The sequence below is a fragment of the Atractosteus spatula genome, chromosome 8 (genome assembly GCF_055471065.1).
Source record: "Atractosteus spatula isolate fAtrSpa1 chromosome 8, fAtrSpa1.hap1, whole genome shotgun sequence".
NCBI lineage: Eukaryota > Metazoa > Chordata > Actinopteri > Semionotiformes > Lepisosteidae > Atractosteus > Atractosteus spatula.
Genome location: NC_142713.1, coordinates 6,249,233 through 6,264,977, shown reverse-complemented (window position 1 = coordinate 6,264,977; position 15,745 = coordinate 6,249,233).

Sequence of the window (15,745 nt, the reverse complement as noted above, 5' to 3'; positions counted from 1 at the left end):
GATTGTGTTTTTCTTTGCAGATTGTTCCATTGATATTTTATTTTGAAGGTGTGTGTGTGTGTGGGGGGGGGGGGCTTGTCTTTGTTGTGGCTGTTTCTACTGTGTTTTCATACTGTACGTCAGGAAACTGTTGATGTGGGATTTAAGCATATTATGTTGGGCTTGTGGATGTGTGTTCAAGCCCACAGGCGTTAATGTTACTTTGCAATGACCCCCATTTCCACATCAAAAGCAGAGTTGTGGCCTGCCTTTTTTCAGCTAGCCAGCTTTGTGGAAATGTTTTTTTTTGCATTGAATTTGTACGTAGTATTTAAGCATTTAATAGATCACAATTATATTCTCGTGGGGCCATTTGAATTTTGCATCTGATTGCATACTGTCTGGCGCAGTAAATTAACATGGTGGGTAGTCTCCCTGCCTCACAGCTCTTGGATCTTAAGCTCGGTTCTTGACCTGGGTGCTTTCTGGGTGGAATTTGCATCGTTGGTCATGTCGGTTTTCTCTGGATGTTTGAGTTTCCTGGCACGGTCCAGATACATGGTGTCTGGGTTAGCTGGCATCTCTGAATTGTCCCCCAGGTGTACGTGCACGTGGCAAAAAGGATAGGAGTTATTGTACGTCCAGCGTGTGTTCTGCCTCATGTCCATTGTCTGCCGAGTTAGGTTCTGGGTCTGAATGCCTCTCCATTGGTCTAAGCACTTGTTAAAAATGGATAGTCTATTGTTGATGTGTTTTCATTACATAATAATGTTGCTTTATTAGCCCTATACAATTTCTTGCCTTAGGAATACGTCTTTTCACATACCCCAGCTTGCTCTCCATGAGACACAGACACACGGACAGGGAGAGAAGCTTGGGGTCAGAGTGCAAGGTCAGCCATTGTACAGTGCCCCTGGAGCAGTTGGGGTGAAGGGCCTTGCTCAGGGGCCCAACGGAGTAGGATTCCTCTGCCAGCTGCAGGATTTGAACCGGCAACCTTCCAGTCACAGCCACAGATCCTTAGCCACAGAGCCACCACTCCATACGCCCAGCTTCCAGTGCCTCAGTTTACCATTCAGTGCTGCTTTTAAGTGTTCCTTATGACAACCTGCTCTGTTATACTATGAGACTGTGGCTTGAATTCACCTAGAATTCCATAGCTTGCTTCAGAAATGGCTTTGTGGGTTTCATCAATGTGGTCCCCTCCCAAGAAAAGTGCCCATGTGTATACAAAAGTGTATATGCGTTTAGAAAAAAAGGTTGTTTTTTATATGAGGTAGTTTTCCTGATGTGTCTGCCTGACCTGCCATGGGTGCCTGCCGGCAAATTTGCCATTTATGTTTCTTCGGGTGTTCTAAGGCTTTACTGCTATGACCCTTGCACCAGCACACTGAGGTCTTGTCACCTTTTTATCGCCGTCTACCATCTTTTCAGGCTCAAAGGGACTGCAGGGCACTTAGGAAGAGGTGAAGGTTTATTCCATGTTGAAGGGAAAAGAAAAGACGCAACATTTAGGTTCTGGAGCTTTCTTTTGGTATCACACCTGATGGAGCATGGATGTCAGTGTACGGTGCCTCAGTGCTTATTGCTGAATGGTGAGCCAAGCATATCCTGGACAGCCATAGTCCTGGAGTTGCTTGACTGGTTGTAAGTATCTAGGCCGAATCCTACAGTCTTAAACAATGCACCCTTACACCTTTTCTCCCTTAGAACAGCAAAACACTTCGCTTGAAAATACTTTTTTTTTAAAGTTCATCATAGAGTGGCGGTCTGAACTTTGCCATTTGTAACGTAACTTCATAGTTCGGCTTTCTGAGACAAGAGGCCTCTCTAAACCACACATTTTGCATGCGCTGCGGTAGCCTGAGATGGGTTGGCAGCTTGACTCAGTTATGGAGGAGCTAAAACAGAGTAACATTGTGAAAGATTAGCGAGTGTTATGCTGTTCTGATCTTTCAGCCTTGATTAACTGTCTTATGATAAATACAAGATCTTAAAATAACACTTCACCCTCTCGCCTGGCCTCATCGCTTGCAGAGGACAAAATTCTTTTTGTTTACCTTTATTGTGGCTCAGAGATTCAGCCAAAGGAAGGCACAATAAAAGGAATCTGAAGCTTCTTTCTAGTTGTTATATAGCAACCACCATATTAGCATAATAACTATTGAAGACTTTAGTTATGGCCCTTTTGTCTTCAAGTTTGGTGACAGTGCAATATAGCCCAGGACAAAAAAAAAACATTTAAAGAAGCAATTAAAGAGTTTTGCACAGTTTGCAAAGACAATAACTCAATTGTTAATGTGTTATTGAGTTGACAGGTAGCAAAGCCCAGCTTAGGCCTGTGTACTTGTGAAGTTTGTCAGCTCTGACAATCTTTGCAAAAAGACAGCGGCAGTCAATGCTGATAAAAGTGAAGGATTTTTTACCTAGTTTCTTAAAACATTGCTACATAAAGACCTAATTTATAGTTTATTTTTTATTTAATCTTTCAGCAGCAATGTGTAATTTGGTGCACCTAGTGGGTTGGTTTAATGACAATGAGAGTATCCCAAAATACAACATAATACCATAATTTTGGAAAAAATATCATTTCATTCACAGCTGATAACGTGCACCTCATTGTGTTCTGTTCAGTTTTAGCGCATTTGTCGAGTCAGAAACAGCTCAATGACATTTTTATTTAAAAGCTACAGATTTTCTTTTGTGGTTTGTTGGCTTGCTGGGCCTTTTCAAATCATTGAGAGTTTCACATAATGTCAGATTCCAGAGTGAGAAAAAAGGACGTGTGGGTAACACATCTTCTCCTTGCCTGGATTCAATTGCTTTCAGGCACCTCGTAGCCTGAGACTGACCTAAACTTTCTACAAAAAGACAGTGCTGAATTCTTCTACATCAAAAGTCTGGCCTCCAGTCTTGGGAGAATTTATGGGTATCAAGCTTCCTAGTGCATTACTGTGTATCACTAAAATGGATGACCAAATGTTACACAGACGCAAATCCAGAATGAATGCATAGAAACTGATAGGATAAGTGTTTTGTTTTGAATGATAACTACTAAAACATATCATCAAGTTCTATTGCTATTATGGCATCATAAGGAAGGTCTTTAAAATGGGAGCATGGAACCGAAGTAGGAGAAATTGCTAACAATTCTAATATGCTTGCAAATTAATGATAGGCCTATAGAATAATTTGCTCAGTAATGCGTTAAAACTGAAAGTATATATCGCCATCATTTTGAAAGGATGTATTTATATAATCAGTAAATCAACTGAATGATGAATAAAACAGCCATAAAATGACGTACTGTACATTGCCTTTGATTTTGCAGATGTCAGTTCACAACTGGATGCCTGGGTCTCAATTGTCCATGAACAAGCAGTGAATGTGACTTGACACACATACTCTGGGCTTGCAGTGCTGCAAGTAAGAGCTACTGTATTTCCCTCCCTTGGTCAGTTCTAACTGGGTACCATGGGGTCTACAGTGCACGAAATGGTTCTGTAGATGACTCATTGCTGTGTATTTTGGACGAAGGCAAGCATAATGCACATCCCTTCTGTGTTGGTATGAGCTTGTGGTATTTGTGAGTTGATCTAAGGATTCTGCATTATTCCACACCCAGAAATTAACATAACAATCCCATTATGACACTTGAAAAATGTTCTGCTCAATTCTGTTCTTGCTGAACTTACCTTGTGCACTATGGAGTACAAAACATCAGGAATAAAAAATATACAATGTTTTTTTTGTGTGTACTGGAGGTGTCTTTTGGAATTACCAGTGGTGATTTCACAATTTTCAAGAATGCAAAAAATGTTTAACCTTGGGGAAAAGTCATAAAATACCCAAAGAAATTCTTAATTTTACTCACCTCTAACTAATTAGTGGCTAAAGGAAATATTCTGGCAGTATTTTGTGTTGATACAGGAAGACTCCTCGTACTTGCCACGTCTGCAACAGTCTGGATCCATAAACATTAGGTTAAAGGTCCTGTGAATCAGAGGTAGAAATGATTGCACAATCATTTCTACTGCAAATGACATTAAGCATGCTTATGTGGTCTTGCCGTCTGCTTTAGCGCCTTTTAAAAAGCAGATTAACACTGATTTCATGTTTTTCGGACATAGCATGGAAACAAAAACTTTTAAAATGATATCTACAAATAACAAACTGTTGTCCTTATCACTAAGAAACAGTTATGCTGTATGTGTTACTCTATTTCTGCACTAGTTGATATACAGAATCCAGTTGTGTTTTTATTTTACAAAACTGCACCTTACTTAATGTATGCAGTTTCCTAGGCAGGCTGTTTCTTTACAATGTCAGTATGTATTTTTATTAACCATGAAAGCTTAAATGTAGTATAAATAAATCATATATTAAATAATTTAACTTTCTTGCTTACTTTTTGCATAACTGCAGCCATATGTGGCATGTAGTGCATTCACTTTAACTACATGGAAAATTCTAACAGGAGCTAAAATTGACTAATGTTATGCTTGAAACCAAAAACATTTTAAAGAAATTTAATCTTTCATGCCGAAACAAATTCTAAATATTGTATTTTTCGAAAGAAAGGAACAATATACAACTTGATCGTGAAAAGAAAAACAAGAACTCTTAAAGAGCAACAGTTGAAGGTTTTTTCTTGAAACAAAACTGTTACAAAATGTTCACGTTAAATTAACTTTGAGTTGTCTTCGAAGTTTCAACATGATTTGCATAATTTTTGTACTTGTTGACAACATATAGCGTGCTGCGTGAGCTAACCCAAATGTCAAAAATGCAAATATTTTCCAAATGTCCAGAAATTTCTTCTTCAGAGTATTATGTTTTGTGGTCTCAGCTGCAAAGCAGATTGACGTGGTTTTATCAATGGCATTTGTAATATAAGCACAATAACATAGAGTTTTCCTACCCTTAAAGTAATGGCACTCAATTTTCTGTTTCCTTTAGAAAAGATTTGGGTACATATTTCTTGGAGACTATACTGCAACACCTTTTTATTTCAAAGCCTGCTAGTTGACTGATATGACTCTCCCACCAAACGATGGTTTTACACTTTCTTGCGAGAAAATGCACTATTTCATCAGGTCTTGAAATTCCGGGGAAAGCCCCACTTCAGTCTTCAGTTAGAGAGTTGGGTTTGGAATCAGGGTCTGGATCCGGAATCTGAGTCCTTAAACCATCAAAAAGGACTTAAAAATAAAAAAACCGAAAACCCAGTATCTTCGCCACGTGACAGGTGTGAGACCGGGTGTCAGCAAAAAGCAAAGAGAAGCAGCACATTATGGCAGACCAGGTTTGTTTTCATTTCCAGAATGATTCTGTTCTCTTACTTTAACATGCCGATCAAACTCCAGTAGAGTTTGCCTCTTCACAACCTTGCTTAGTCTTGTTTATGGGGTAAAGAGTTGTTCATTTCCTGGGCGAAACAGTGGTGCACTGGGCATTTAGTTCAATTCCTGGGGTGCTGTCTGTATGGAGTTTGCATGTTCTCTCCGCGTTTGTGTGGGCTTCCTCCAGGTGCTCCGGTTTCCTTAGGTAGATTAATTGGCTTCTGGGAATACTGGCTTCAGTTTGAGTGTGTGCCCTGTAATGGACTGGTGTCCCATCCACATGGTGTCCTGCTTTGCGCCTGTACCTTGCAGGGTACAGGACAGCACAGATTCTGGCTCCCCCATGCCCATGCATTAAATAACGAGGTTAGCAAATGTATGGATGGAGCCTTTAATTCCTTTAGAGTAAAAGAAGAATACACCCAGAAAATGGAGTAAACATTATTTTCTTTGGAGCTTTATTCATTTTCTTCTTGTTGAAAATTTTGGTGTGGGAAAAAAGTAAGATTATGCTGACTAAATTTTCAACGGCTGGTGAACGAGTTGTGTGCACAGGCTGTTGAAGAGAATGTAGCCTGCTGTTCCATGAAAGAAAACCTGGTTCCTCAAAGAGGTCAGAAATGAGGTGTTCTTGTAGATTGGATGTGAGCCTTGACCATGGTGCCCTAAATTAAAATCCTGTGCCATCAAGAAAAACATGATTAACATGCAGATTTACAACATCTACTCAATTTCGGAAAGTAAGTCATGAGAGAATCTCCTTTGATTCTCAAGCTTTCTTCTTCAGAGGACACTAGATATCCCCCAAGTCGTGTTTCTAAAATTTAAAAACGTAACGTAATTGAGCTCCTTTTCACTCCTATCAACAAAATCTTTAGCTATGTTTTTAAATTTGAAAGATCAACCTCTAAGTTTGGCATTCATCACTGTAACCTTTTGAGCTGCTCAGCCCTGTGCACATATCTTTTGGGTGCTTAGACCTCAGGATCACAGCGTTGTGGTTAAAAGCCCTTCAAGCATTTCATAGTAGGGATGACTACTTCTCATACCAGTCTCTCTGATAAAATAAACTTGTTCGCCCACTCTATCATTTTTACTCTGCCTAATGGTACAACTCCCCACTACGATGATAAGATCTCAAGCTCAAAACAAAAACAGAATTGCTCACAAAGCTGATAGGCTACTAGGCCTATGTTACATTTTTAAAATACCTCCACCAGATTTTATGAGAGCTCTGTGGTGAACTCCAAATGTTCGTGTAATTGATATCCAAGAATGAGTTTGATTATAGTGGCTATTTTCAGTTTTGGTGGGTAAAGGACAGCAGTGGCACACTTGTAGAAAACCTTTGCAAAGGAAACCAGATGTGATCAAGTCGGCTTCCTAAAATGCAAGAAAAACTGAAAACATACTTCCTGCTCATAGCCTACTTGTCTACATTTGGGCCAGTTCCTTAAAATTCAAAATACTAACTGCAGACATTCCTTAGAAAGGTTCAACAGCTTTATTCACTCCTCACAGGAATTAAATGTCATTGCAAAGCAGCGAATTGGTAGAAGTGAAAAGATTGTTGGCATTGTATGACGATTTCTAATGCTTTAAGATGATTTCATATGATTTAAGTTGAATTCATTTCATATCAGAGAAAGTGAAGTCTTTAGACAGGTGTCACACCTACTTTATAGGGACTCTATTCCTACCATCTTAATACCATCTTATTTTCGAGTATAGAAACTAACAGAAAATTATGAAGTGGCTCTGTTCCATTTACTGTACTTTTCTCAAAGCCTGATATCTACTGACAAAGATCTACTGTGAAACAAATCAGAGAACACAAGTTGGAATTAAACCGCACTTGAGACTGTGAAAAGGAGACACCTCTTCGCACAAAGGGTTGTGGATTTCTAGAGCCTTGTTAACCGATCTTGCCTTTGCAGAAGACACCCTGAGATCCTTCAGGAAATGGCTGGGTGAGACGAATTAGGGGCTAGCAGTCCACCAACGTGATGGAGCTGAATGCCCCTTTGCAATCATCCTTAGGTTCAATTTAAGTAATTGGTGATATGGAATAAGAAAGTCGTTTCATGCTTTACTGCTTGTTCCTGGAATGCAAGGGTTCCCAAGCTGACCCAAGAGGAACACACATCATCTGGTTTTCATTCCAGTTCAGCTTAAAAATTGAATCCGTTTTTCTAGCGAGAGGCCTGATAGGAATATTTACCATAATAATTGAAATGCAATTATTCAATGGCAGCGTCAAACCAAAAAATGAGTTGAAAACAGTCACACATTTAATATTAATTCTATTATTAAGTCAACTGCTATTTCAGTTGTGTAATCAAGAGCTCAGCTAGAACAGAAACCAGCAGGTGTGTGGGTCTCCGGAACCAGGAATAAAAACCTTGCTGTAATGGGTGGGTTCTACCAACAGAAATGGAATCTCCTTCTTAGTTCTCCAAAAAATGTACATGGCCAAACATAAGTAAGCATGACCATTCTACCACCAGGATATTACGCCAGTGAGCATGTGTGGGCTAACCTCAACCAATCTCTGTCTCGCTACCCCGCCACAAAGTGTTGTATTAAACCCAATGAACTTTTGCCAGTAGTACGTGTGTTTCCAAAACCAATAGGTGCTCTTTGCCAAGCTGGGCATCCATTTCCTCCTGTCTAACCTCTTACAAACCAAGCAAAAGTTCATACAGAAGTTGGCAATTCATGGCTAACGTCTACACTTTGTTAAAAACGGACACCTCAGCGCATTACATTCCATAGCTTTGTTATCCATAGTGGCAGATACTGTACAATGTTGAAAAACATTCAATGTTTATTGTTTAATGTTTAAAATGATTAACTCTTAGTCGGTTTGCACAGGTTCCGAAGGCTGCTGGATGTTGAGCTTACATTTCTATCTAGATTGACTAAAAAGGTTTCGATGATGTTTGGAACACCCTAAAGAGCATCACATCTGAAAACGTCTAGTTTCTGAAAGGAATATTCATAGATGAATGATCCAAGCACATCCACTAATTGATAGCCTCCTCGATAAGGGCATGTCATCTGTGATAGCTGTGTCGTGTACAAAGGAAATATCAACTGGACACCACAGGGCACTAAATCATTTATGGCTAAAACATTTCTGTGAGAAATGAGCTATCATGAGCTTTCAACACTCCAGCTGCTACAGTTTTATGAAATTGCCCACCTTGGTCTTACGCACATTGAAGCAGTTGCAAATTAGCGCAAAGGAATGTTTGCGAAATGAGATTGTATGTAGGAGTTGCACTGTGACTCATTATAATAGGAGAAGCTGAGCAGAACAATGTGAGGGCAATGCAGGTATTTTCAACCTCCTGGCTGGGGCTGACCATCCCTCACTCACCCTGTGGTTTATGATGTCACTCAGACCTTTGCCTTTGAATAGGCATGTGCTTCTTACCACTAATATCAAACAGATGACGCAGAACCTCAAAATGATGGTCTTTCAATGAGACAAGCAGTCAAAACAACGTAAAAAAATGATGAGAAACACCATTCTAACCTAACATTAGATAAAAGTTCAAATGTATTTTTAACCAGTGCATGTCGCAGGTTTTACTGTTATGGTGCGTTGCTACCGTTTTGCACAGCAATTAGAGGACAATTTGAAGACTTGGGGCTTCCCAAGAAAACCTTGCTCTTTTTTTAGTGAAATAAATTAACTAAGCATGCCATCATTCACAGCTTCACTGCTACTGATTTGTATTTCATTCTTGAACAATGAATAACATAAAAGAAGAAGAATATACAGCCTTTATATTCATGTGGAGACGCATGTAGCCCAGAGGCATGCTGGGAAGATTCTGTTGAAAGTAATTTTGTGTGAGATACTTTCGTTATTCTGCTCTTCTGTTTGTCTTTTGGTAGTTTATTGTTCAATGCCATTTATCTTAATGACACTACCTATAGTACTGTATGTGTATGTATTGTCACGGATGCCGGAAAGGCCAGTCGTGGAATGAACAGAAGAGCAGTGGAGACCCTATGCGTAGCAGCAAAAACGGGACAAACAGAGGTTTGCGCCGGGCTCAGGTTGTCAGGCGATGTTGGGGATGAGGCCTATGCCCTCAGGACACGGATGTGGGGTGACCTGGTGCTATGCGGGCCTCACGACATCCGAGCCCTAATGTGGATCACAGGAGACACGGGGACTAAATAGGAAACGGAAACAAGACACACTGGAAGGACATGAATAATCACACGGAACTAGGAACAGGAAAGATGTGGAGCTCCCTCTAGGGGTTGGATGTTGACCAAGCAAGTACCACATGTAGCTGCACAGCACAGGGGGGAGGAAAAACCTCATTTAACTGTCAGGAAACCTCCGGGAGTCTATGGCTGTGAGCTACCCCCTCCTCCAGGGTAATACAATAAACTTAATTAACATGTGGTAGATTGAGCCGGACAGAGACGTATGCTTTACTATTTCCTGAATTCAAGGTGGGATTGTTGCTGAGAGTTCAAGATTGTTGCAAACACTCTTTCAAAAAAAAAAAATTAATGTTTGTTTCTCAAGGCCTTTCTCATGCCAGAATCTGACGTGGTTTAAACACCTGATTCATTGCTTTGCAGTTTCTCTACTTTTTTTTAAATCTCTAACAGGGACTTTCTCCTCCACACAGCTGGCTCTTATCTCTGGTGGGAATTCTTGGCCCATAAACCCCTGTTTTGTTAAAGCTACAGGCTTCATCAAGGCCATAAGGAGATCAGTAGATTTATTATGCCGTCACATAATCTCTGACATAATGCTTTTATTCAGATTTTTTTTTACTGGAACTTTAATGGAAAAAATATCCCCAACAAACACTTGTGGTAAACAGTTTTCACACCTAAAAGGACAACCAAACCATTTTGTCCTCACTTGGGATCACTGGAAATATGTAAAACAATATAATTCACATCTTTAATGCACATTAGACTGGAGTGACAATGTGAAATGTTGGAGTTTCTGACCAATGGTCACCAAAGATAAGCAGGTAGTGTCTGGAATCCTCACTACAATTTTAGCATTGTTTTTCAGTACATATGACCATTACCCAAAGGTGGGTGAAACAGTAGAAGGCATAAATGTTACTTTAAATTACATTTTTAACACTTTTCATGTAAATGATTCACATTTAGTGTACTGCAAAAACCAAACATGGCACAAGCATAAACTCCATGTTCTAAGGGACACTTTGAGACGGGTCGAAATGTAGTACTAACCCCCTTGGAATAAGTGGTTAGAAAATGGGTGGATGGACACATTTTTTAAAGTGAATATTTTTAATCAAATCGCGATTTGAAAACTGTTACGGGTGGAAGAAGGTACTGTAAGTCTGACAAAAAACAAAGAAAAATCCCCCCAAAACGTTTTGATTGCAGACGTTTTCTACCTTTCTTACCAAGACATAAAGCATCCCTTTCAGTTTCTTGTATTTTTTTTTTATTTCTTAGTTTCAGTGATGACTAAGACTTATTCACATACGCAAAGGTCAGGAGTTTTTCAGCCTATCAATCTGAGTTCAAAATTGTACTAATGTGGGAGTGTTACGCCTGCATTGTGGAGTCTGAGTATCTCATGGAATAAAGGTTGGTTGATTCACAGCAAATAACGTTTGTGGAAAAGTCCACAGACTTTATTCAGTAACACAAGATCTATATACTTTTTCTTCACACCCTGCTAAAGCCATTGTAATTGTGATTGTGCTCTCTTGAGATGTCGTTCCAATGTTTTGCTTACTCATTTTGCCTTTCCCTGTGGGCTGAGGAGAGATTGTATGCGGTGTTCATCTTGTGCATTAAAGGAAATCTGCAGGGTAACTGAAGCAGTAATTATTCTGTCTCTCAGCGGAACAGCTAAGAGTTACAAGCCTTGTGAGAGAGAGTGTCCGGAACTGTTCCTACTCAAGCCTCTCTCTCTGTGGGTCCCCTATTGCTTTGACAGGGATTCACTGAGAACTGGCAGCTTTTTTCTGCCTCTTTTATTTACTTTACACACCATTTCTTAAGTGGTTAACAGACACTCTTTCTTGCCAGAAATGGTAGGCCCCTCCCCTGTCCCACTCCACACTGCCTATCAAGTGTGAAACGATTAGAGATACATAGTACACCAATTATCAAAACCCCTCAACTCACTGCTCACCACTACTTTGTCAACCCCCCCCCACCCCCGCCCCTCCCCAGTCTGGAGTTCATTTGAAAAGCAGACACGTCGCTCCCAGTGTGAATTCGACCAGAAGCATTAGCTTGCAAAATATATGCCAATGAACTAATGATTCTGACACCTCCACAAAGGCTACTTTAGAAGAAGGCACACACACAGCAAAGTCTGTTTTTCTATCTCATATTTTTTAATGACAAAATGTTTGTCAGAAACAAATGGAATTATTTTTCTCAATCCAGGGTATAATATCAGAGCTTATGCGGTTCCGGGGCCCCAGGTTTCAGACGACTAACAAAACACATCTTACTTCTGCTCTGCTGGTTCCCTGTTATGCTTTTCACATACAGGAAAGGGACTGAAAGCATAAACCAACTGAATAAAGCAGTGTGGCCCTCTATTCACAGCTTATGAAGCACCACATGATACGCTTAATTTAAAATGCACCTGTAGCTGGTTTATGTGATTAGCCGGGGGATTTTATAAATACATTTCTTTTGTAAAAATCATAAACAAGCTCTGCATATGATACGAAATTAATGTCAAGTTTTCCTGAGAGCAACAGTACAACCCTGACAGCCAAAGAACTCCCAATTTCCCAAGCTTTCTGATGAACTATCACGAGTAAAATGCTTTACGTTTACCACCCTAACCTTTCAGATTTTAGATGAAGGACAGCATTCTTCTTAATGCTATTTCAATTAAAGAAGCATTCAATTTTCTTCTGCTTCAGATTTCAGCTATAAAGTGCATGCTGCCCTTGAGATCTGAGATTTCCAAGTTGGTGTACAGCATGTAAAAGCATTACATGTAGAGTAAAATGTTTCTTCTTTTAAATTAATGAACACCCATCCCTCCTAGTAAACTTTGGTTAAGATGTCCTCGTGAATTAAACAGTTCAAGATAGAAAGCAACTTACTGTATACATCTGCCGTTACAGTGCTAGAAATAATAGGGTATAGTCTCTACATAAAAAAATAATAATCTGAAATTCACACAGATCCCCATTGTTATCTTACAAATGCTTTTTTTCATGGGAAAAGTCTCAGGTCTGGAGAGTTGAAGTCTTAGGATCAAGGTTGAAATGCAAGCTGGTACAGTGCAGTACAAGATACTGAATCCAGAGACTCCTATACAACCTCTTTCTGTGACGGCTTGATAACAGCCACCTGCCAGTTTTCAGAAGGTGTTTGGCAGAGTTCACAGTCTTCCGCAGGGAGACGGGGTGCCCTCGCTTTAACTGAAACGAGCATAAATGGAAACATCATGAGCTCGAACGCATCCAGACTTTTCCAATTTAAAGCCCTCAAACAAAGACGCAGCCACAGGAAAATCCTGATTGGGCAAGGATTCAAACACTGACTGATCTTGAAAGAAAGCTGGCTAAGGAACTATATACTTCTTATGGAGGAAATAAGAAACATAAATACATATACTGCTGTGCAAATGTCTTGGACATCTTAAACACCATCAGGAGGATATACATACTGTATATGTATGCAATAAGGTTCAACAATTCACTCAAAACCTCCACCAGTGTTTTCTATTATTATGACAACTTTGATTGTTATTAATACAGCTTAGGTTGGGTGGGAAGAAACCAAGCCTGTCATTTAGACATCGTTGCTTCACGTTAACAGAATCATCAAAAGCTTGATCATAACAGCCCAAGATAAACTATACATGAGCTACCAATTTAAAGTGTGGTAGAAGTCAATCCATCACTTTTACCAATCAGATCTACTTGCCTCATTGACAGATGTTTCTCATCTTTCCTGCATCTTCTGTTCTCATCCATAAAGCTGAAAGGCTAGTTGGTACTACAAAACAATCAAGCTGAAGTTTGAGCTTAAAACAAAATATGTTTCAGTCAGATGTGAAATATTCCTTTTTTGGTCAAATGTATATATACTGTACTGTATATATCGGGGCAATTCGTTTTCTTTGTGAGATTTTAAATTTGTTTTCATCCACTTTTTCATTTTTAAACTCTCTGCCTTCCGTTCAACATTAAAAAAGTTACCAGAACCCCAAGATTTTTAAAAATGGATAATAATGAAAAAACGTAGTAACACTCAATGCCAACAACATTTCAGAAACATGCATACAGTATATGTGTATATACAGTACTATAATTACTTTTTCTCCTACTTGTCATTTCAAATTTGTAAATGATGTTTTGGTGACCGAAAGGACCTTTTATTAATGGAGTGTGCAATAAATATTTTTTTATTTACTGCGAGAGCATTTTGATCAATAGAATGATCAACAACTGGTTTTATGTACTTGATTAGTATTGGCAATACTTTACAGGAGCCACTCATAAAAAGCTATCAATTAAGGATCAGGTGTTACTTACTGTAAATGTTTTGAGTAGGAAAGAAGTCTATTTTGGAGATGCAAAAAAATGTGCATGAACATCCTAATATGATAGTCAATTTAACAAAGTGTCATTATTTTTCTCTTACTTCCTCACTGCAGTGTCAGCACCGAAATAAATATCAATGTGCAAGAAATTGTTTCAGTTTGGAAAATGTTTGGGTCTAGTACTGTGTGTTAGTCGTTATTAAGCAACTCTTTATGCGTACAGTACCTAATACATGGATCCCAGCATTAAAAAATGGCCTTATTCGATACTGTTTGCTCTCTGTATGATTCCCAATTCCACAACTGTTCTCTATACACGCTGATTCATTTCAGTTTCAGTGACCCAGATCACTCCAATTCATGCTTAGCCAGTCCAGACCAAAATAAAAAAGGAAAAACGCAAAACACAAAAGCAGTCCTGAGTCCATTCCTGTTTACCACAGGTCATTTGCACTGGGGGGTGTATTTGGCCTGTTACTTGCCAAACATTGATATGAAATTAGCAACTGTGCGTGGGGAACACAAACTATGTAGATTGCGGTATACACCCATACAGTATATACTTCAAGAAGGGAGCTGAATCAGGAAACTGCGAAGGAACAGGTAAAAGTTAATTCCATGCTGAAAAGAGAAGAAAAGAAATGCAGTGTTCCGGCTGTGGGGCCTTCTTCGTCTGACAATGCTCATCTTCTCATTCTGAGCTAATTCACGGTTATTGGCTGCCACTACATAGTGTACCATTATGCAAATCATAATGATGAAAAGCATAACTTTGGAATTGAACTTTAAAAAATCTTGATTTAATTGTTTTTAGTGGAATTGTACTAATTGGTCATTCCTGACTGAGCGACCCTGTCTGTTGCATGAGCGCTAAGACAGCTCGTTGGTGAGGGAGTTGATCTGGCATTACGAGATCTAACCTATTGGAAGTCAAGCCTTCTGAAAATTAAGGGAAGAAAAATGCAAAAAGTAGCAAATACGCCATAAATATTATACAATATTTCACAAAATAGAAATGATCAAACAGCCACATAAACTTGATCTCTCGTAAATACAATTATGGTTCCAAACCTATTGTCCAGGTTTTAACCATTATTTAATCAAGGTTTAATTGAATTGACTAGTAAATGAACAAAGTTTCATAGTTCTCTTTAGTTTCACCCAATAAATCTGTGTATGCTAAATCACACCTGAAGAAGGCTCCACATTCGAAACGTTGTGTTTCTTCTCTTCTCGGCATGGAATAAACCATTACTTGTTCCTTTACCGTACAGTTTTTCCACTGCAAAATCCCATCGGAACATCGACCCTGTACAAAAAAGCTGGAAGCTATAATCAACACTCTCCTCCAAGATACTGTCTTTCTTAAATTCAACATTTTTTACAGCTCTTTGAGGTGGATTCTTAAGATTAAGTTTTTAAATTCTGGAAGAATTAGTCTTGCAAGTACTCTTTCTTTATAAAGCCATGAAAGGCTGTCTCTGGAAAGTAAACAATGGGCTAAAATGTTGGCTATAACTTGTCTGAAGCTCTATTTGACAGCATAATTAATAACTTAATACTATGAATTATCCTTGAAAGCCTGATTTTTGGTAGAGCAGGTCTAATTTATCATCAGTTTTAACTGTGAGATTGTTTTTTCATTTTGAGCTAATTTACAGTTACTAGCTACCACTACATACTACGTACTGTACTATTATGCCAATCATAATGATGAAAATCATAAACTTGGAATTTAATTCCCCTTACAATTTCAAAGTTAATCAGCGGATTCTTATATTCTATATCATATATATTCATCATATCTATAAAAATTGATTTATTTAATAATCTGTGCTTCAGTTGCATAAAAATGCCATAATGGGTGACTGAAATC